We start from the raw sequence: 23,094 nt of genomic DNA, 5'->3' as shown, positions 1-23,094 counted from the left end.
TGTACACCCAGAAACATGGTTGACTCAACTCGTAGTAACTGGTTGGTTGGTTGGTTTGGGGAAGGAGACCAGACAGCGTGGTCATTGGTCTCATCGGATTAGGGAAGGATTAGGAAGGAAGTCGGCTGTGCCCTTTCAGAGGAACCATCCCGGCATTTGCCTGGAGTGATTTAGGGAAATCACGGAAAACCTAAATCAGGATGGCCAGACGCGGGATTGAACCGTCGTCCTCCCGAATTCGAGTCCAGTGTCTAACCACTGCGCCACCCCGCTTGGATTGTAGTAACTCACTACCATTCAATGTAATACTTAATTTATCCTCAACTTCTTTCCTTACTTGGAAATGCACAAACTGGGTCTTGTTAACATTTAGTGATGACCCATTATTTACAAAGCAGACGTTGTTTCGATATTTCGAGAAACGGATGTTGAGGAGCACTCCACATTTGCTGTGTTTGCTTCATGTCCTATAAGCTGATGTTATTATAAGGCATGCCCAATTGAAAAGGAGACCTTCAATGTTGCAGCCTTTTATGTAATCCCAGTGGGTAAATCTGTTTGCCGAGAGATGGCATGGTGATATTCCCAGTTACAAAAGTGGAGTTAACGGCTTCCAGGAATTTCCTCATTTCTGGAAAGTTGTTTCCACACTTCCTTGCTCAATGGATTCCTCCTGTTCAGCACAAAGAGTGCTTATCCAGTTGCTTTGCGGAGTAGGGGAATATTCTTTACAAACTTATCGCAGGATGAAGGAGGTGTAGAGGGTGGTGTCTCACATGGTGCACAGTATTCTGGTGGTGTCACAGTTAAGAGGTGAGATGTGTAAACATCAAGGACATGCCATGCCCTATGCAGGTACGTGACATGACTTTGGCTGTGGAGGAGCTTGTATGGACTAATCATCAGTTCACCACATGCAACATTGCTGTTTGAACTGTGGATATGTAAAGGAACTATGCGTTGCGTAATCCATGAGAAGCTTTCTTATGGCAAAGTCTGCGCACAGCAGGTAGCCAAGCATCTTTCAAAGAATGAGAAGACTGCAAGAATGGGTGTTTGCCTGACCCATCTGTCGAAGTACTGCCAGTTGCTGTGCCCGAGTGGTTCTAGGTACTTCAGTCTGGAACTGCGCTGCTGCTGCTATGGTCACAGGTTCGAATCCTGCCTCACGCATGGATGTTTGTGATGTCCTTAGGCTAGTTAGGTTTAAGTAGTTATAAGTCTGGGGGACTGATGACCTCAGATGTTAAGTCTCATAGTGCTTAAAGCCATTTGTTGAAATACTTGGAGCAAGGAACAGATTTCATTGCTCAGATTGTGGCTTATGATGGAACGTGATGTCACCACTTCGACTCTGCCTCCAAACTGGCCGCCTTGGGATGCAACAGTTAATGCTGAGCAGTACTGCAACACATTGACAGGCTAAATGGTTCAAATGGCTCTGAGCACTATGGGACTTAGCTTCTGAGGTCATCAGTCCCCTAGAACTTAGAACTACTTAAACCTAATACCACCATTTTACATTGTCAAGTACTATTTCTAGGTCAACAAATTATATTGTCATGTTCTGATTTTTCCTCAGTCTTGCTTGCATTACCAAGTGCAATGCCAGAACTGCCTCTCTGATCCCTTTACATTTCCTAAAGCCAAACTGATGGTCATCTAACAGATGCTCAATTTCCTTTTCCATTCTGTAAATTATTATTATCAGCAGCTTGGCTGCATGAACTACTAAGGCGATTGTGCATTAGTTTTCACAGTCACCTTCTCTTGTTATCTTCAGAACATTGTATAAGTTATTTTCCAAACCTATAATGGTACATCACCAATGTCATACATTCTATCCACGAACTTCAATAGCCATTTGGTTGCCATTTCCATTAGTGACTTCAGAAATTATGATGGAATGTTATCTATTCCTTCTGCCTTTTAAATTCTAACTTTAGTAGTGGGTCTCCTATGTCTTCCTTGTCAACTGAAATCTCTTCTTCCATCAAGTCATCAAACCAAGTCCTCCCCCTCATAGAGAACTTCAGCGTATTCTTTCCAGCTATCCACTCATCCCTCTACATTTAACAGTGGAATTCCCATTGCACTCTTAGTGTTAACAACTCATGCTTTTCATTTCATTTAAGGTTGTTTTGACTTTTCTGTATGGTGAGTCAGTCTTTCTGATGATCATTTCATTATTGATTTCTTCACAATTTTCCTGCAGCTATTCACCTTGGCTGTTCTGCACTTCCTGTCTAATTCATTTCTAAGTGATTTATATCCCCAAAAAGGATAGATTGCTACTCACTGTAAAGATAGCATGAGTTGAAGAGAGGCACAACAAAGACAGATACACATTAAGCTTTCAGTCAAAGCCTTCTTAAGAAAAGAACACGTACAAAAATTCACACAAGCAGGCACATATCATGCACATACAACTGCTATCACCATTTGGAGGCAAGGAAGCAAGGGGGGGGGATGGTAGGGCACAAGTGGGTGGAAAGTAGAATGCTGTCTGGCAGAACACGCATGGATTAGGTGGCAGCAGGATAGGGCTGCCAGGCACAGTGCTGGGAGGCTGTGCAGAAGTAAAAGGGGGGGGGGGGGGAGGGGAGTGGAAAAGTAGAGGAGCAGAGAAGTGGAAAAGATTAGTTGGTAGTTGGCAGAGAGCTGCACACAATGAGGCTGAGAGGTTGTGAATTGGGAGGATGTGGTAAGACAGAAGGGGTGTAAGTTGTTGGTTGGAGGGTGTGAGGACAGTAGGCTATCATATATTGAGGCCAGGATAATTTTGGGAGTGGAAAATGTGTCGGTAAGAATAACTATCATCAGTTCACGAAATCTGGTGGTGGAAGGTAGGATCCAGATGGTCGGCTTGTGAAGCAGCCATTGAAATCAAGCATGTTATGTTCAGCTGCATGTTGTGCTACAGGGTGGTCCACTTTGCCCTCAACCACAGTTTGGTGGTTGCCATTCATCCTAGTGGTCAGCGCATTGGTAATCATACCAATGTAAAAAGCTGTGCATTGATTACAGGAGAGCTGGTATATGACATGATGATGTTTGGTTTGGGGGAGGGGGGGTGTTAAACTGTGCAGTTATCAGTACCTGTACAAATTCCTAATCTTTACGCAGCCCAATCTTGTCACATGTTGCTCCACTGGCTGAAAAATGGGGTTTGTAATTTGGGCACTGACTATGGTAAATAATGTAGCCGACAGGTGCACAGTTGGACTTCACATATGTTTACTTTAACTTTTCACAACCTGCCATATACACATTTAATATGGCCAGTACACTATTGCTTAACTTTCCATAAGCCTCATTAATAGTTTGCAGGCAAACGTCCACATACTGCTACAATAGTTTACTGTTGAACATCTACGAGCAGTAAAAACACAACCACATAATTCACAGTTCTTTCAGAATAATCAGGTACATATGGAACAGACAGTGTCATTGCTTTAACATATGGCCTATTGGTGTAACACTTATTTCACTGTTAAGTTGCTGCATTGTTGTCATTCTAACCAACACAGGTTCCTCTTCTGAAACTCAGCCATGGACTGACTGTCTCATAATCTAAATCTGGGCTCTTATACATCCTCAGCATAATTGGTGCTGAAACTACAGATTGTTCAAAGTTAAATTCACAGAAATTACAATTAAAACTTAACTCATTAAAGTAACTGAATACATTAAAAAAATGTTTTTTTTTAACACGCTCTTCTACTACAATGGTTAGGCTGAATTATTTATTTAAATCATGAAATTAACAAATATAAGTATGCTAACAATACTTTTCACAAAATTGTTCGTTATTTTGAAATTAATTGAGGGTTGGCTTTGCTAACATGTTTTCAAATAGACCCAAATAGACACTTTAAGAGTACTTGCATTTTGTCTTCCAAATGTTTACAATTATTACATAATTTATGTTTGTTAATAAGTCAAAAATTGAATTTAAGTTACAAAACAATTACTGATCTCACCATATAATGAAAGATACTAACTAGGAATAGTCAAAATAAATTTGAAAGTCAATTGCTTACATAAAAATAAGCACAAAATTAGATCTGGTGTTATATTCTTTAAAACTGAGGGCAACCTTTGTCTTTTATGAAAATGCTGATTATACTCATGTATGTTAATGGTAATTAGTTAAAAATGAAAAAATTGAATTTTAAGGAGGCAGATGGCAAAACAAGAGGGGAAGCAAAAATTATCCCAGCTTGCTTCGTCAGATGCTCTGGGACCTTTCTTTTATTTCCATCATTGCTTCTTTGGTGTACAGATCGAACAGTAGGGGCAAAAGATTACACTCCTGTCTTATACCCTTTTTAATTTGAGCGTTTTGTTCTTGGTCTTTTATTCTTATTATTACCTCTTGGCTCTTTGTAATTGTTGTATATCACCCGTCTCTCCCCATAACTTACCCTATTTTTCTCAGAATTTCTACATCTATGCTCTGCAAACCACTGTGAGGTGGCGTACCATTTGACATTATCAAAAGCTTTTTCCAGGTCAACAGATCCCATGAATGTGTTCTGATTTTCCTTTAGTGTTGCTTCCTGGATCAAATGATACCTCAGAACTGCCTCTCTGTGTGTTTACCTTTCCTAAAGTCGAATTGATCACCATCTAACATATCCTCAATTTTCTTTTCCATTCTTCTGTGCATTATTCTTGTCACAAACTCAGATACATGAGCTGTTTAGCTGAGTGCATAATAATTCCCACACTCACCAGCTCTTGCAGTCTTCAGAATTGTGTGGATGATATTTTCCCGAAAATGAGATTGTATATCGCCAGACTCATACGATCTACACACCAACATGAATAGTCATTTTGTTGCCACTTCCCACAATGATTTTAGAAATTCTGATGGCCTTGCTTGGTCTCAAGTCTTCTAAAGCTCTTTTAAATTCTGCTTCTTATACTGGATCCCCTATCTCTTCTATCTCAACTCCTGCTTCTTCTTCTGTCACATCAGACAAATCTTCCCCCTTATAGAGGCCTTCAGTATATTCTTTCCATCAATGTGTTCTCTCTGCATTTAACAGTGGAATTCCCATTGCGCTCTTAATGTTGCCACCTTGCTTTTAATTTCATTGATGGTTGTTATGACTTTTCTGTACACTGAGTCAATCCTGCCGACAATCATTTCTTTTTCAGTTCCTTAACACTTTTCATGCAGCCATTTCACCTTAGCTTCCCTGTACTTCCTGTTTATTTCATTCCATACAACTTGTATTTCTGTATTCCTTATTTTGCTTGAACATTTTTGTATTCCCTTCTTTCACCAATCAACTGACTTCCATGTCCCGTTTCTTTGTGGGTTGATTCTTTCTGACTAGTTTCTTAAACTTCAGCCTACTCTTCAGCACTACTAAATTGTGATCTGAGTCTATATCTGCTCCTGGATGTGCCTTACAATCCAGTACCTGAGTTTGGAATCTCTGCCTGACCATGGTTTATTCTAACTGAAATCTTCTTGTTTCTCCCAGGCTTTTTCAAGTATACCTGCTCCTCTTGTGATTCTTAAACAGAGTATTTGCTATTACCAGCTGAAATTTGCTGCAGAACTCAATTAGTCTTTCTCTTCTCTCACCCAAGTTGTAGTACCAAGCGCATATTCTCCTGTAACCCTTTCTTCTACTTGTTCCCCTACAAATGTGTTCCAGTCGCTCATGACCGTTATGTTTTCATCTCCCTTTACATACTGAATTATCCATTCAGTATCCTAATATAATTTCTCTGTCTTTTCATCTTCAGCTTCTAGCATTTTCTGCTGCTGTTCATATTACCCTATGCTCAACTGACCAGAAATCCTTGTCTCCTTACCATTTCACTTCACTGACCCCCCCCCCCCCCCACTATATCTAGACCAAGCCTTTTCAGATTTTATAGCTTCCTTACAATATTCAGACTCATAGAATGTTATCCTTTCATTGGTTACTCAGTCTTTTTCTCGTGGTCACCTTCCCCTTGGCAGTCTCTTCCTGGAGATCTGAATGGGGCACTAGTCCAGAATCTTTTGTCAATGGAGAGATCATCATTACACTTTCACAACTGCAAGTCACATATTCTGTGGATACACATTACGTGTCTTTAATACAGTGGTTTCCATTGTCTTCTGCATATTCATGCCATTGATCATTGCTGAATCTTCCACCTTTAAGGGCCATTTCCCAAACCAATGTCAAGAGAGTGCTCTGAACCTCTATCGTTCCTCCACCCTCTTTGACTGGGCTGTTGGCAGAAAGAGGGTGATTTCCTATCCCAGAAGTCTTCAGAAACCAAAGCTGATGGTTTTTATTCAAAATGTAGGCAATGGCATGTTTGACACCCAGGAGTGAGGACATTTCAATAACTATTCAGAGTTGCTACCCCTAGACCATGGATATTGGAAATTACACCACTATGTAGGTGGTTTTGGGAAGTCCATTTCACCCTTTTGAGTTTCTCGTGGGAGAACTTATTCACTCTTACAACTCCCACAGCCAACAGGCACTGATTTCAGTACAGAATGGATGTAAATTATAATACTGAGGTGTAATATCATCTGATTAAATAGTATATTCCCATTTATTTTCCCTTCTATGCAGACAGAGGTAGCCAATGTGAGCAGCTTTCCTGGAGATATGGGCTGACACTGTGCATCTGGAAGTGCAGAGAGTAAAGCAAAAAATGAAGAAAGAGGGTGATTTTCTATCCCAGAAGTCTTCAGAAACCAAAGTTGATGGTTTTTATTCAAAATGTAGGCAATGTTTAGAATGATGGTGCTGAATATAAAGAAATTGAAGCCAAAAATATAGGAGATGCACATCATTGTACAATGATAGCAGTGGTCCCACAATAAAATATTTATTAGGATTTGCAACTCTTTCCAATGCAACCACATTTTTTACAGGTGATACACATAGTAGAAAGGACAACTAGTCCTCCCAGTTCAGCGACATAATCTTCCAGCCAAAGAGAACTAAAAAAAAATGGCATGTCATTCCTGAGACATTTTCTTCAAGCCAAAGAGAGGTGGGGAGTATATTATGCTTTTCTGATGTTATTACATATTCTGAAAGCCAAGAACAAAATAAAAATAAATTGTACTCCAATAATGCTGGTGACTGGCTGAGCAACGTTGTTCAAGAATACTGGACTGTAAATGGAAATATCAAAGTACATTGAACATTAGATTTTTGTTTTCAAAGAAAATGTATGACAAAATAGGCCATGAACCTGTCAAGTCATTTTTCACATATAGATGTAAACTAAAGAATAAAATTCATGTGAGAAATTGGTTGTGTTATTCAGAATCTAAAGTCAACATTTTATGTTTTGATCAAAGATATAGACTCAAATGGATTGTCACAGTTTGTGAAAGATGGGATAGATGAGTGGAGGAATGCAAATATTTTTCTGAGAAGGAACAAAGAAAGCAATTCACACAGACAAGTGATAATCTCATTCTTAGTTCATAAAATAAAGGCTGCACATGTAATTCTCAGCTTGTGAGTCAAAAAGAGACCACACAGAAATATTAATAAAAATAATCAATTGCTAAAAATATAATGTAATTGGACAGATAAAGAATCTACTCAGCAAGTGGCAGCATAAGAACCACCCATATCAAGGTATTAAAGTTTGCAAGCTATCGGAGCCAATGGCTCATTCTTCTTGCAGAAGGGTTGAAGGGGAAACATGAGAGATGAAGGAAAAGGACTGGTGGAATTCAGAAAAGTGGGCAGAGTTTAGAAAAGAAGCCCACAGAACTGAACGTTAGGGGAGATTTACTGGACAGGATAAGAAGTAAAGACTTTTTGTAGGGGTCTGCATCAGATGATATTTAAGACTCTGAGAACTTAAAGGTGGAAGACAGAGTAACTCACAAGACAGAGATTTCTGGAAAAAATATCATGCATGATTTAATAATAGCTGAAAGCTATGTGCATTGTACATGATAGAGGTAAGCAGCAAAAGATAGATGAGTCAGAAAATGAAAGATACAGAAAAATAAAAGAGAGTGAAGAAAGGAATAGTTATTATGAAAAAATGCTGAGACTGAAGAAGTTAAATTAAATCCAGGTGAATGGTGAGAACCAAGGACATGTTGTAGTACCATTTCCCACCTGTGAGGTTCTGAGAAACTACTGTCTGGGGGAAGAACCCAGATCTTGAATGTGGTGAAAAGGATTAGTCATGACTGTCATCTTATTGAGCAAGCTCTGCAACAGGATATTGTGTTGCCAGTATACACCCTCTGCCAATGCCCATTCATCCTGATTGATAACTTGATGGTACTCAGGGAGGTGTAAAAGGCCAAACAGTGTTTATGTAGTAACTAGTAAACAACATGTGTCAATGTTTTGCCAGTTACAGAGCTGATATAAATGGTGGGAAGAAGGTGTATAGGGCAAGTCTTACAGTGGGCATGGTGACAGGAATAGGAGTCACAGGGTAGGGAGGTGAGTGTAGAAGGGGTGTAGGATCTGACATGCATATTGGAGGGACTGGGTAACAAAAAGTTATTTTAGGTGTGGTGGGTAAAGCATCAGACAGAATGGACCTCATTAGGGGCATGATTTTAGGAACTCATATCCTTCTTGAAGTAGATGATTAATACATTCAAGACGAGGATAATACTGAGTGACAAGTGGTGTACTCTTATGTTGTTCTCTTGGATGGATCAGCAGTATCAGGATTGGATGTGATGGCCAGGGAAATCTGCTTTTGAACTAGGCTGGTCAGCTAATTACATCCAGCGAAGGATGAGATGAGAATGCTGGTGTATTGGTGTAGAGGGTTTGCATATGAATAAATACAACTGCCTCAAATGCCAAGGCTGTATGGGTGAAAATGCTTGATGTGGAAAGGATGGCAATTGCGAAAATATAAGTAGAGGGCTGTTCATAAAGTAAGGTAGCTTTTCAAATTGCTTGAGCAATGTACATTTGATTACACAACTCATGCCTCAGCCGCCATATTCACTATATTTGGCCCGCTGTGACTTTTTCCTGTTCCCAAAACTGAAGAGACCTATGAAAGGACGAAGATTTTCAACTATCATTATCAAGGAAAGCGGCATGGCATTTGGAATAGGACCATGTGAAATTTAATTGGGAGTGTGTATTCAGAGTTTTCAAGAATATTAACAAATCAGCCTCACCATGTGCCCATATGGCAAATATATCATCAATGTATCTAAACCAAACCAGGGGTTGAAGGCTTATGGACCCAGAAACACTCCATCCATGTGGCCCATGAGAAGGTTGGCTATAGGAAAGAGCCATCCTGGTTCCCAAGTCTGAGCCCCTAACCTGTTTGTAATTGTTGGTAAGTACAAAGTTAATTGAAGTGAGCAGGAAGAATGTCATAGGTTTGGATTCAAGTGGGCACTGACTGAGAAAATGTTCAGCAGCAGAAAGACCATGCACATGGTGGATGTTGGTACAGAGGGAGGTGGCATCAGTGGTGACAAGCAAGGTGCATGGTGGGAGTGTGATGGGCACAGAGAGGGAAGTATTTGTACTATGGGTTGCAGGTGTCGATCACCTAAGGCAGATAAACATTTCATGGCTGCTATGAAGCCAGCAACTATGGGATGGCCACAGTGATTGTGTTTGTGGATATTAGGTGGGCCTTCATGATTTGGATGGGGTAAGAAGTTCTGTGAATTGTGGTATTAGTCATTGTGAGAGGCCTGAGGTTTTAAGGAAGGATTGCAGATCAGTTTGAAACAGCTGGCATAGACCTTTGCTTACATATATGCATAGGTCTTCTCTGCTGGGAGGATAATGATGGAGTCACCAGCTTTCTGGAAACAAAGAGCCCGGAGTTCTATATCATCCACACAAAAGGTCAACTGTACTCTTCTGTTCACATTAAACTGACTAATGAACAGAAGTACTTGCATTTTGAAAATTGCCATTCTTTCCATGTCAAACATACCCTCCCATACAGCCTTGGCATTCAAGGCAAACTTCTTGTTCAGATGAAGTCTCTTTACAGCAACACACCACCATTATCGCCTCAGCATTCACTGGACATAAGTACCCCATCAACCTAGTTCAAAGGGCCATCACATCAATTCTTAGTACTGATGATCACTCCAAAAAGCAAGTTAGGAGCACATGCCCTAAAATGAAGTCCATTCTGTCTGACTATTTGCCCACCATGCCTAGCTTTATTTATTTATTTTTATTTATTTATTTATTCATCCGTGGAACAATAAATATTGTATGGATGTTGTCAGATTACAACACATGAGCACACATTTACATTTACAATTAAACAGGTTTCTCATATTTTGTGTAGTTTTTATAACTAGTCATACACATATTTATAATTACATAATATTTTGGTGATAATGTCATATGTTGCTAATAATCTACATCTATGTTAAATATTCTTTTACAGTATAACAACTTTTACTTACTAAAAAGGTTTTAAGCTTTTGTCTGAAAGTGAGGGGCTCATTTATTTCTTTAATTTCTTGTGGTAATTTGTTGTACAGTTTTATCCCATTGTAAAATATACTTTTTTGCGTCTTTGCCTTGTTTTTTCTATCTAGATGGAGGTGGTGACAAGCTCTTGTTTCATGGTCATGTATTAGGCTGTTTGTGTTGTACATGTTGAGATTTTTCTTAATGAACATTATGTTCTGAAAGATATACTCACAAGAAACAGTTAGAATTCCTAGCTTTCTAAATAATTCTAGACAGTGGGCCCTGTTGTTGCTATTTGTTATTATCCTTATTGCTCTTTTTTGTACTTTGAACACAGTTTGTATGTTACTGGCACTTGTTCCCCAAAACATGATCCCATAGCTGAGGACTGAATGTAGATATCCATAATATGTTATTTTAAGACAGGTATTATTGCATACCGGTGCAAGGATTCTAAGAGCATAGCATGCTGTGGATAATTTCTTTGCCAAAATGTTGACATGGTTTGTCCATTTCAGTTGGCTGTCTACATTCATCCCTAAGAATTTGGTACTTGTTACACATTCTAATTCATTATTATTAACTTTTATTCTAGTGGCATTGTGTTTTTTGTTCAACTGGAAGTTAATATAGTTAGTTTTCTTTACATTTAGGGTTACTTTATTTTTTAATGACCAGTTGTGGACATCATTGAGAGCCTTGTTTGCTCTTTCTGACAGTTGTGTTGGATTTTCACCTGTTATTACTATGTTGCTGTCATCAGCAAAAAGTATTTTTTCGCCATGTCTGATACTTTGTGGGAAGTCGTTAATGTATATAAGAAACAATATTGGGCCTAATACACTACCCTGTGGGACGCCTATATTCACATTTTCTGGGTCAGACAGGTGTTCTATAAGGGAATTGTTTGAAACTTGTGATATCTCAACTCGTTGAACTCTGTTTTCCAAGTATGATTTGAACCACTTCTTTGTCACACCTCTTATTCCTATTTGCCCTAATTTATGAAGTAAGATTTTGTGGTCAACTGTATCAAAGGCCTTGGACAAGTCTAAAAAGATACCACTTACATTTTCACCTTTGTCCAGTGCTTCTAAAATTACTTTAGTGAACTGTGCTATAGCATATTGTGTGCCTTTTCTGGGCCTAAAACCAAATTGGTCATTGGAAAGAAGATTATATTTATTCAGGTAATTTAGCAGTCTCTTTTTGACTAGTATTTCTATTATTTTAGAAATGATGGACAGTATAGAGATCAGCCTGTAGTTCTCTACATTTTCCACATCTCCGTTTTTAAGGATAGGTATAACTTTTGCTTGTTTTAGGTACTCCGGAAAGTATTCAGATTCGAAAGATTCATTAATTATGTCTGTTAATGGGCCCTTTATGGAGTCTATACAATCTTTAATTACGCAGACTGGAATTTCATCAAGTCCTACTGAAGTTTTATTTTTTAGTTGGTGTACTACTAGTGCCACTTCCCTTTCTGTAGTTGGCAAGAGCACCATTGAGTTTGTTGGCCAGTTCTGAGTAGGTAAATCATACGTATCTGGAAATTTCTGCTGTAATTTTCTTGCAATACTACTGAAATATGAGTTTACAAAATCAGTTAATTTTTTAGGGTTACCTACTGGTACATCTTTGTTTTTAATATGTGAATTGAGGTCCTTTTTAGCAGAGTTAGATGTTTCCTGTTTGACAATATTCCAGGCTGCTTTGCTCTTGTTTTCAGCTTCAAGTAATATTTTGTTGTTTGAAAGTTTTTTTGCAGCTAGCAACACCTTTCTGTAAATTTTCCTGTACTTTTTGTAGGATTGCAGAACTTCTGGGTTAGATTGATTATTTTTTATGGAGTTGAGATATCTAAGAGTTTCTGAGGATTTTTTGATACCTGTAGTCACCCACTGATTTCTCTTTGTAGTTTTAATTTGATAAAGAGTTTTGGGAAACATCTCTTCAAATCTGAGTTTAAAAATTGACATGAACTTGATAAATTTCTGATTTGCGTTGCTTTCTGCATAGACTTCCCTCCAATCTTCATATTCTAGCTGGGATTTAAACTGATGCAGGGGTGATTTGGAAAACATTCTTTTGTATGTACAAAGTTTAGGAGGAGTTTCTACATGAATGTTAGTTTTTAAGATCTGGCAGAGGTGGTCTGCTAGGCCCAGGTTTTGGACAACAATATGACATTTTTTACTATCAATATCTGTAGCTACATGATCTATAGATGAGGAGGATTCTTTCGTTATTCTAGTTGGACAATTAACAAGGGAGGGTATTCCATAACAGCTTAGAATATTCACATATATGTTGCTAGCCTTATCAGGCTTCATCATATTAATGTTTAAGTCACCACAGATAATTACATTTGCTTTTGGTCCAGAAACCTTGTCTAAGCTTTGATCCAGTTTTGAGAAGAATATATCAATGTCTCCACTAGGAGAGCGGTACACACAAAATATGACTAATTTTTTTGCTATGCCAGGTCCTATTATTTCAACAGCGGAAAGTTCGAAATGTTTGTCCTCACCTAGATCTAAAAGATCATATCTTACTTTAAATGACATACCTTTTTTTACATAGCTACATGAACCTCCACCATTCATTGAGATTCTGCTATAGTAACATGCAAGGTCAAATGAGGCTAATGCAATGTGTTCAATTTGCTTCCCTTTGCACCAGTGTTCAGTGATACACAAAATTTGGCTATCAAATTTTTCCAATTCTACTTCTAGCTGTTGTGCTTTGTTCTTTATGGCTTGAATGTTTTAGTGAAACACTGTTAGGCATTTGTTTTCACTTATCTTGGTGGCACCTTTCCCTTTAGAACTGATGCTAAAAAATCCTTCAGATGAGCTGGTGGCATGGTTATTCTTCTGTTGATGACAGTGGAGGTGAGTCTGTTGCCGGTTTGACTTGGAAGTTGGTGTATCTGAAGGTATCTGCCTTATGTTAGTCTTATAACTGAGGCCGGGTACCAAAAATCCTGCAGAGTTGAAAGTTTCCTGGTTCTTGTGCTTCTTCTGTTTGCTTCTGTTACTGCTGATGATGGTGAAGCTGGTGAAAAGTCTTTCACTGTTGAAGACTGAGGAGCGGCCAATACTGATGAAAGGTCATTGGCTGTTGGCACATCAGGCGTTTTTTTTCTTGTTAATGATGCAGTTGGATAGTATGTAGCTGCTTCTGCTGAAGCTGCTTTGGAAACTTCTGTCCTAGTTGAATCATTTATCTCAGCTGTTTTTGACGAAAGTGGAGATTCTAGTGCTGGACCTGTTGTCAGTGATTCAGTTTGATTTTCTTGTTGGAAATTTTCAGTTGCTGTGTTTGGTGGTGGAAGTGGTATGGTCGTGCTATTCTTGTCCTTAACTGCCTTCACTGCATTAAGGATTTCTTGACTAATGAATGATTTTCCGAGTTTATTTCTGTGAAGCCCATGCCTTGTAAAATGACTTCTCTCTGCGGATGGTACGTCCACATATGTGGCATTTGGGAGGCTTCGGCAGATTTTCTCAAATTTCCTATTAGTAACTGTGATTTCTTTGTTGACACAGGATTCTTGTATAAGATCATGTCTTTGTGGGATACTGGCAATGAAGAAGTTAACATCTGTAATTTTCTGTAATGTACTTCTTAGAGCTCTTGTGGCGAGTTTGCCCTCGTTCCTATAAACATCATTAGCACCTCCTATTATTAGACAGTTGCTTCCAAGCTTCAAAGAATGTTCACAGTCTTTTAAAACTTCGCGCAAAGGGGCACCCAGTTTCGTTATTCCACTAACCTTGAATCTAGTTTGCATGTTACTCAAAATGTTGGCTAAGCCCTTTCCATGACTGTCTGAAAGTATGAAAATATCTTCTTTTTTCTTCTTACCTGTATTGGTAGACATCTTGTTTGCATGATAAGTATGTTCCATGTATTTTCTGGTATTTCCTTTCTTGTTATTACAGGACTTCGTAGGCCTACTGAAATGATTTGTGGTTGCTGCATTTGATGTTACTCCCTCCAATCTCTGCAATATCCTTGTGAGATCCTATGCCCATTCTGCACCAGTCTCCTCATCCTATGGCTCTAACCATGTGACCATTCCCACTTTTTGACTTGATGTATACACCCTCTTACCACCATCTGTACCAGCTCTGTAACTGGTAAAATGTATACCTTTGAAGGGAGAGGCCTGTGAAATGACACATGTCCTTTACCACCTGTTATGTATATACAGTTTGGCCTTTTACATAGGCATGATTACTACCAAGTTGAGTTCGGATAAATGGGCTTAGGCAGAGGGTGTATTCTGGCAACACACAATATCCTGTTGCAGAACTTGCTCCACAACATGACAATCATAACTTTGGTGCCTTTTCACTACACATGACATCTGGAATCTTCCCCCAGACAGCAGTTTCTGAGAATCTCACAGATGGGAAGTGGTCTTATAACGTGTCAGTGGTTCTTGCCACTGACTTAGCCGTAATTTATTTAAATTTCTTTGGTTTTGGCATTTTTTTGTAGTAACTATTCCTTTCTTCACTCAGTTTCAGTTTTCTGTATCTTTCATAAATACATGCAAGCATACATACATACATTAATCCTTGTTCCATAGATCATGAATATGACTTTTCATAATGATGTAGAATGTGTCACTTTAACACAAGTTTTCTTCACACAAAATGATTTGTTTTACAGTTTCTACTTCATATATAAGAATTCATCTATTGAGTAGAAGGAGTTTTCATTCAGTAATTCTTTTAATTTGCTTTTAAATGTTGGTTGGCTATCTGTCAGACTTTTAATACTATTTTGCAAATGCTCAATGATTTTTGTGGCAGCATATTTCACCCCTTTCTGTGACAAAGTGAGATTTAATCCACAATGGTGAAGATCATCCTTTCTTCTGGTGTTGCAGCTATGCACTTTGATGTTATTTTTGAATTGGGATGGGTTATTAATGACAAATTTCATAAGTGAATACATGTACTGCAAAGGTACTGTGAGTATCATGAGTTCCTTAAATAAATGTCTGAAAGGTGATCTTGGGTGGACTTTCTCTCTTAATGACGAATTGCCCAAAATATAATGCCATATGAAAGCAGTGAATAAAAATAGGCATAGTAGGCTAATTTACTGATATGTTTATCAGCAAAATTTGCAATAACTGTAAAACTGTAATAGCATAAGTAGCTGAACCTAACTGTTTCAGTGGATTATCCATGTGTTCCTTCCAATTCAATTTCTCATCAGTGCACATACCCAGAAATTTTGAGTATTCTGCCTTGGCAACAGACTTCTGTTCATAGTCTATATTTATCAATGGTGTTATGCCATTTACTGTACAGAATTGTATAAACTGTGTTTTCTCAAAATTTAGTGAGAGTCCATTTGCAGAGAACCACTTAATAATTTTCTGAAAGACATTATTTGCAATTTCCTCAGCTGATTCTTGCTTGTTGGGTTGATTACTATACTTGTATCATTAGCAAAAAAAATTGCTATGCATCTTCATGAGTATAGAGTGGCAAGTTGTTAATATATATTAAGAACAATAAGGGACCCAAGACTGAACCCTGTCGGACACCATGCTTGATACCTCCCCAGTCAGAGGACTCTGCTGGTTTTTGCCGACTATGTGTACTGTTAATTTCGACCTTCTCCATTCTTCCAGTTAAGTATGAATTAAACCATTTGTGCACTGTCCCACTCATACCACAATACTTAATCTTATCTAGAAGAATTTCATGATTCACACAATCAAAAGCCTTTGAGAGATCACAAAATATCCCAATGGGTGATGTTCAGTTATTCAGTGCATTTAATATTTGATCAGTGAAAAACATATATGGCATTTTCTGTTTAAAAGCCTTTCTGAAAACCAAATTGACATTTTGTTAGTACTTAATTTTTACAAATATGTGATGCTACTCTTGAATACAGTACTTTTTCAAGAATTTTGGATAAAGCTGTCAGAAATAAGATTGGGTGGTAGTTGTTAGCATAGCATCTATCCACTTTTTTATGCAATGGGTTAACCATGGTGTATCAGTCTATCTGGAAAAATGCCCTGTTTCAATGAGATACTATATATGTGGCTGAGACTCCTACTTATTTGTTGGGAACAAGCTTTTAGTACTCTGTTGGAAAAGGCATCAATTCCATGTGAGCTTATACTTTTGAGTGACTTTATTATTTTCCTAATTTCAGTAGGAGAGGTGGGTTGAATTTCAATTTTATCATATACTGCCTTGCATTTTTTCTCTAAAACGCTTAAAAATGATTATTAAAATGTTTTCTACTTCTGACTGTTTGTTAACAAACTTTTCATTGTGTTTGACCCAAATACAGTTGTTCTGTGCTCTTGGTTGCACTGTTTCCCTTTTAAAAATATTTCAAATTGATTTAATGTTACTATCAGATGTGCTAATCTCAGACATAATGCACATCATTCTGGACTTTTTAATAACTTTTCTTAATACAGTGCAGTAGTTTTTATAATGTTTCACTGTTTTGGGATCATTACTTCTCCTGGCTATTAATAAATTTCCCTTTTCCATTTACAAGATATTTTTGTCCCTTCAGTAAGCCATGGCTTTTTACATGGTTTCTTACAATTATAATTTACTGTTTCCTTAGGGAAACTGTTTTCAAATATACTCACAAAGGTATCATGAAATAGGTTAAATTTTAAATTAGCATCATGTTTCCTTTACACCTTATCCCAGTCTAACTGTTGCAAGCTTTCCCTAAAATTTTGAATTGTTAAATCTTTAATTGCGTGCAGTAGTTTGGAGGACTGTTTTGCATTATTGTATGGAGCTGTATCATATATTGTAACTAGCTGTGCATCATAATCAGACAGACCATTCTTAACAGGAAAAGTTTTTATTTGATTAAATATATCTTGGTCTATGGAAACGTTATCTATTAGCGTGCTGCTTTCCTGTACCGCCTGAGTAGGAAAATCAATAGCTGATGTCAAATTGAAAGAACCAAGTAATACTTCAAGGTCAAGCTTTCTTTCAGACTCTTTCAGAAAATCTATGTTGAAATGCCCACAAACAATAATTTTCTTTCCTTTGTCTGACATGTAGCACAACAAAGAATGTGAGTTTTTCAAAAATAATTGAAAATTTCCCATTGGGGCCTATACATGGGTGCAGTTATAAAAGTGCAATTATTTAGTTTAAGCTCACATGTACATGCTTCTATATGTTGCTCTATGCAAAAGTTTTTAGTTTCCAAATTTTTCACACTATGACTTATTTTAACATATATGGCAACTCCTCCTCTCTCCATAGTGTCTCTACTTACATGTGCTGAAAGCTTATATCCACCAACATTTGCCATTTCCATACTTGTGACTGTATGATGTTCGGACAGGCATAGTACACCTATTTCATCATCAGTTTCTAAATCTTCTAAGCAAACAAGAAGCTCATCTACTTTGGTTTTTTAACCCCTGATATTCTGATGTAATATATTAACATTATTTTTCATTGTGCTTTTATGTGAATCTTGTGACATACTAACATTATTTTTCACTGTACTGTTATGAGAATCTTGTGATATTTTCACATCTCTAGTACCTGCCTGTCTGAGCTTCTCATTAAGCCTAATTTCAATCAATGTAGGATGATTGGACACTGATCTTAGCCTAAAAAAGTACTCCCATGAGTTTCAGTGCCTCCACCTTAAAGATTTTGATATCATCAAAGCCAGTTTACCCTTCCCTTTCCTATTGAGATGCAGGCCATGTTCTGTGAAGCCCCACCTACCAATACCATCAACAGGAACAAAACCTATGCCTGACAAAGCAGCTGCCCGAAGCAGCTGATCTAGCTCCATATTGACCCTCCTGACAGGCCTGTTCAATTGGGGCCGATCATATCTCATAAAAGCAGGAACCAAGCCAACATCTGTATGGTTTGTTGCAGACGCTATTTTTAGCAGGTCACACTCAGTGTTGTAAGCCTGATCCCTATCAACTCTGTTTCCCTCACCACCCACTAGCACTTTCTGACTTGCCTATTTTTTGCTGCCCACCTTTACCACATACAGTGCACATAGCTTTCCCTCTTGTTAATTCGTCCTTGGTGTTTTGGTTGTAATAACTGTCTTGCATATTATCTTATCTTCCTTCTTTAAGCACTCAGGTTTTCATATCTCATCTGGAGCAGTCCCAACAATCAGTCTTTCCTTCTCATCCCGTCTGGTAACTCCCCTGACCTGGTGTTCTGGGCTTCTTTTTCTGAACTCTACCCCTTTTTCTAAATCTGACCAGTCATTTTCCTTCACCTCTCTTCCTGCCCCACAACCCTTCAGCCAAACAAAGAAGCCACAGCCTCCGAAGGCTTGCAAACTTTGATACCTTGATATGTATGTTCTCCTATCACTGCTTGGTGAGTACATTTTTTATCTATCCAATTACATTATATATTTTCAAAGAGAAATATTGGTTTACACTCTTCAAACAAATTAATGCAGTAATAATTTTTTTTAGCAGAATGAGGTATTGTGTTTCAGAGGAGCGATGAAATTGTTGGATTATAGCACAATGGAAATTATTTAGGTTTATTAGAATTAATAGCCAAATGGGACATTTTTCTCTCTGATCATATACATATTCATGCAAATTAAGGAAGGGGACATATGCCACACCTGTCAAAAACAATTTACAAGGAACTTATTCATTTAATTTCATCAAGCAAACTGGAACATTTGTGAATTTAATAGATGCAAATATTATTCTGTTTCATTAGATTCCATTACAGATATATCATATGTAGACCAGCTGACTCTGATTGTGAGCTATATCCTGCCACTGGGACCAGTGGAAAGAATTGTGAGGTTCTTGGACTTGGAGCAACTCACCAAAAGCTTACTAGATTTTTTAAATAAGAATGACACCTGTATCAAAGATTGTGATGGGCAAAGCTATGACTGTGACGGCAACATGAGTGGGAAGTACAGTGTCTCAGAAGCACAAATTAAGAAGATAATAAATATACATAATACTTTCCCTGCTTTGCAAATTCATTAAATTTTGTTCGAATTGTGCTGCAGAATACCATACAGAAACATCCATTTACTTCAATTTTGTTGAAAGCATCTGTATACTTTTTCCATTTCTAGCTATTGATGGGGTCTTCTTTAGAAAGTACTGAAATAAAGTACATCAAAAATTTTGATTTTTAAAAGGTCATCACAGGCACTATGCAGTCAATCCAAGCAGGTGCCACTGAGGCACTTGTATTCTGTTTTACCACTATGAAGAAAGTTTTGGATTATATATTTAATAACATACAGTTTCAACCACATTCCACTCCAAGACACCATTGTTGTGAAATTATGAATTTTTCTGAATTTTTTGAGCAGATGTCATATAACATGCCATTTAATGAAACCAAGAAGGTGGATTCTTGCGTCTGATTAGTGTGTTTGTGAAATTATGTTAGCCAGATTAACTGAACAATAAGGCTCTATACTTATAAAAAGACAAAGACTTTTTGAAACTTGATGCTTGTAAACTCCTGATATTGTACTAGGCTTTGTTTTAAAATTTGCACAATCATATGTAAAAAATGATGCAAGTTTGTTTCCTTCTTCCCTTTTTCTCAGTGGCATGATGTGGATGTAAATGTCTCTGTGCTGATTATATGAAGTAAATAATCTCTGGTTGTTTAATTTAAGATGGAAGTGACAAGCTCGGTGATGCAACGATCGACCACCATAAGTGCTTTATCATTTGTTCTTTTATCTTTTGAAAGTCACGCTTGCATCTTTGTTTTGAAGTCTGATTAACTTTTCACAAAGTTATTTCCTTGATATGAATATTTACTATGACAGTGTGATCAAGTGCACCTAATGAACAATGACCATTTTGGGCTTCTTTAATTTTCAATTTAGGCAATAAATTCAATAAGTCAGACTTTATTCAACCTGAAAATAATAAGTATTTAAAACAGTTTCAGTAAAAACGAAAACAATTTTAGTTTCCCATCTTTTGAAACCTTTGAAGTGGATTCCCTTTCTTTAAGACTTTATGATACATATGAACAAAAGAAGAACATCTCATCAATTTATGTCAAGGGAACCACTTCAATTGGCGACCATTCATTAGGACTGTAATGTAAGTTTAGTGAGCTTCATGTACAATGCCATAAAAAATTTTGAATACGCTTTTAGAGTTTCAAATTTACTCAAGATTTATTGTTGCAATGTTGATTGTGGATTATGTGAAATGATTACTTCTGCAGATCAATAGGACAAGTGGTTCTGATGTACCAGGTATCAACCTATGCTGAAACACCCATATTAGTATGTGGTGTACCCTCCACAGGCAACAATGCTGGTGCTGACTCTGGCATCTAGGCAGTCATACAGATGACAAACACTGCCCTGGGAAATGTTATACCATGCCTTCTTGATCTGTTCGGCAGTTCTGTAAGTGTTATTGTTCGATGAGTCACGTGAGTCACTTCTCATCGCATCACATTCCACATATGCTCAGTTGGATGCAAATCTGGCCAGAGAAATTGCTGCACAGCTTGAAGAGCGTGTTGAGTTTCATACGAATGTGTCAGTGAGCATTATCCTGTTTGAACACCTTTGCACCACACTGAGCCTTTTGCTACTAAAGGTTAGCCGCACATGGTGCTCTGGTAGTTATGCCACTATGCTATCTGTTTGCAGAGAATGCGGAAACCATTATCAATACACCTACTATCCCACAGGTGGGATATACTGTCATCAGATCAAAATTAACATCATCTTTCCAGGTATACAATTTTTTTACCCAGCATTGTATTTATAAATGTTGTTGTTACATAATTACAAGCTGTGTTCTTCTTTTTCATGTTGACATACATGTATTATAACATGGTCTGACATGTACAAACAAAGCAATTAAACAGCAATAAGCATTGAAAAAAAGAAGAAAAGAGTTCACATAATTGTTGAGATAACAAATAGAAATATTTTTTCCAATGATTGAAAATACACTGCTACACACAAGGCAAGGAAATTATTTTTATTCCTCTGTTTATGCTAGTGACAAACTTTTGTCAGCCAGATGGATAGTTTATTGTCTGTAATCTGTCTTAATTCAGTGTTAAAATTTGTTAATTAGTTACATTATGCATGAATTTATGTTCAACAAGGTGACTGACTTTGTGTGCAGCTTGAACAGTATGGAACATGCTATTACATTGTTTCCACAGATCAATAATTTCTTTTTTAAAATTCTTGCTTTGAGACAATATTGAGTGTACGATAATTTGTGGTAAGGTCTAATGGGACCAAACTGCTGAGGTCATCAGTCCCTAAGAGTGTATGATGCTATTTAAAATGGAGGTACAAAATCCATTAAAACCATTTCAGTCATCTGTGCCATGGTAAAAATAGGAAAAACTATAAATAAGGAGTCTGCAGAAAATAATGACCATGAATCACATACTGATGACAGCGAATATGCTGATCCAGCAATTGGTAATAGAGAACCTTCAGCTAGTGAAAAGAAACTGCAAGCCAAAAGTGACAAGTTGATTCTTCAAACAAGCCACACTGTGAATTGTGGAATTGTATATAAGGACAGAGGCAATGATGAAATGAAATTTGAAGGCAAATTTTGATTGCTAATCATCAAAACAGGACACTTTTCAAACCAAACTGGACACCATTTAGTCCACCCATGATGCACTGAGACATGACTGTCATAACTATGGGCAACCCTTGATATGTGGCATCAGAGTGATATTTCATTATTGTTTGATTAAACACTGATTTAGTTTATATAATGTAAGTTTATTGTATTGATGTTTAATTAAACTAAGGTTAAACTATGTTTTTGCTCATACATGCTTACCTCGACAATATAAAGACAGCTATTCTTGTATGTGTACAAAGTGCACCACATGCCTGCTCATGTTATAAAGAATGGCACCCTCACTTGAGGGTTAAATGTCAGTTCAGGTGTTCTTATTATTGCACTAGTTTCTGTGCTGCAACTGAACTGTTAGATAAGGTAACCTTGTATGTTGATGAGTTACTTACTGCAACACCCACCTTACTTTACCAGAAAAAGTATTATAGAGAAATTTTTAGAGGCAGGAGTTACTGCAAATCTCCAAAAACCAAAATTTTGATAAGGATGAGATCAAATTTCTTGGACATATAATTTGTTCTACAGGAACAGTACCAGGCTATGACAAAATCAATGCAATGGAAAACTTCCAAGCACCTAGGATAAAGAAACAACTGAAAGCATTCCTAGGCTTAATCATATTTTACAGACATTTTGTGCCTAATCAATTACTGAATAATCATGAACTGCAAATTTACTAAGAAAAAATACCAGTGGGTTTGGTCAAAGGGTGTCAAATAGCTTTTGATTGTATTAAACAAGCCTTCGTGAATTCTCAACTACTGTACCATATTGACATGGATTTGACTAAGAACTTTTGCATTGCAACAGATGCTGCCAGCTGTGGCTTGGGAGTTTGTTTATTCCAAATCAATGAAGATGAGGGCAAATTTAACATTTGAAGCGTAAGACTTGCCTGCTGTATCCTCTCTCAGTGTGAAACACCGTTTCTGCTGCTGAATTAGAAACGTTAGCCACTGTATGGGCTTTTTAAAAATCCAATTTTTATCTTTACAGTGAGCC

The sequence above is a fragment of the Schistocerca americana genome, chromosome 6, assembly GCF_021461395.2.
Source record: "Schistocerca americana isolate TAMUIC-IGC-003095 chromosome 6, iqSchAmer2.1, whole genome shotgun sequence".
Taxonomy (NCBI): Eukaryota; Metazoa; Arthropoda; class Insecta; order Orthoptera; family Acrididae; genus Schistocerca; species Schistocerca americana.
This window is presented reverse-complemented; position numbering follows the sequence as displayed.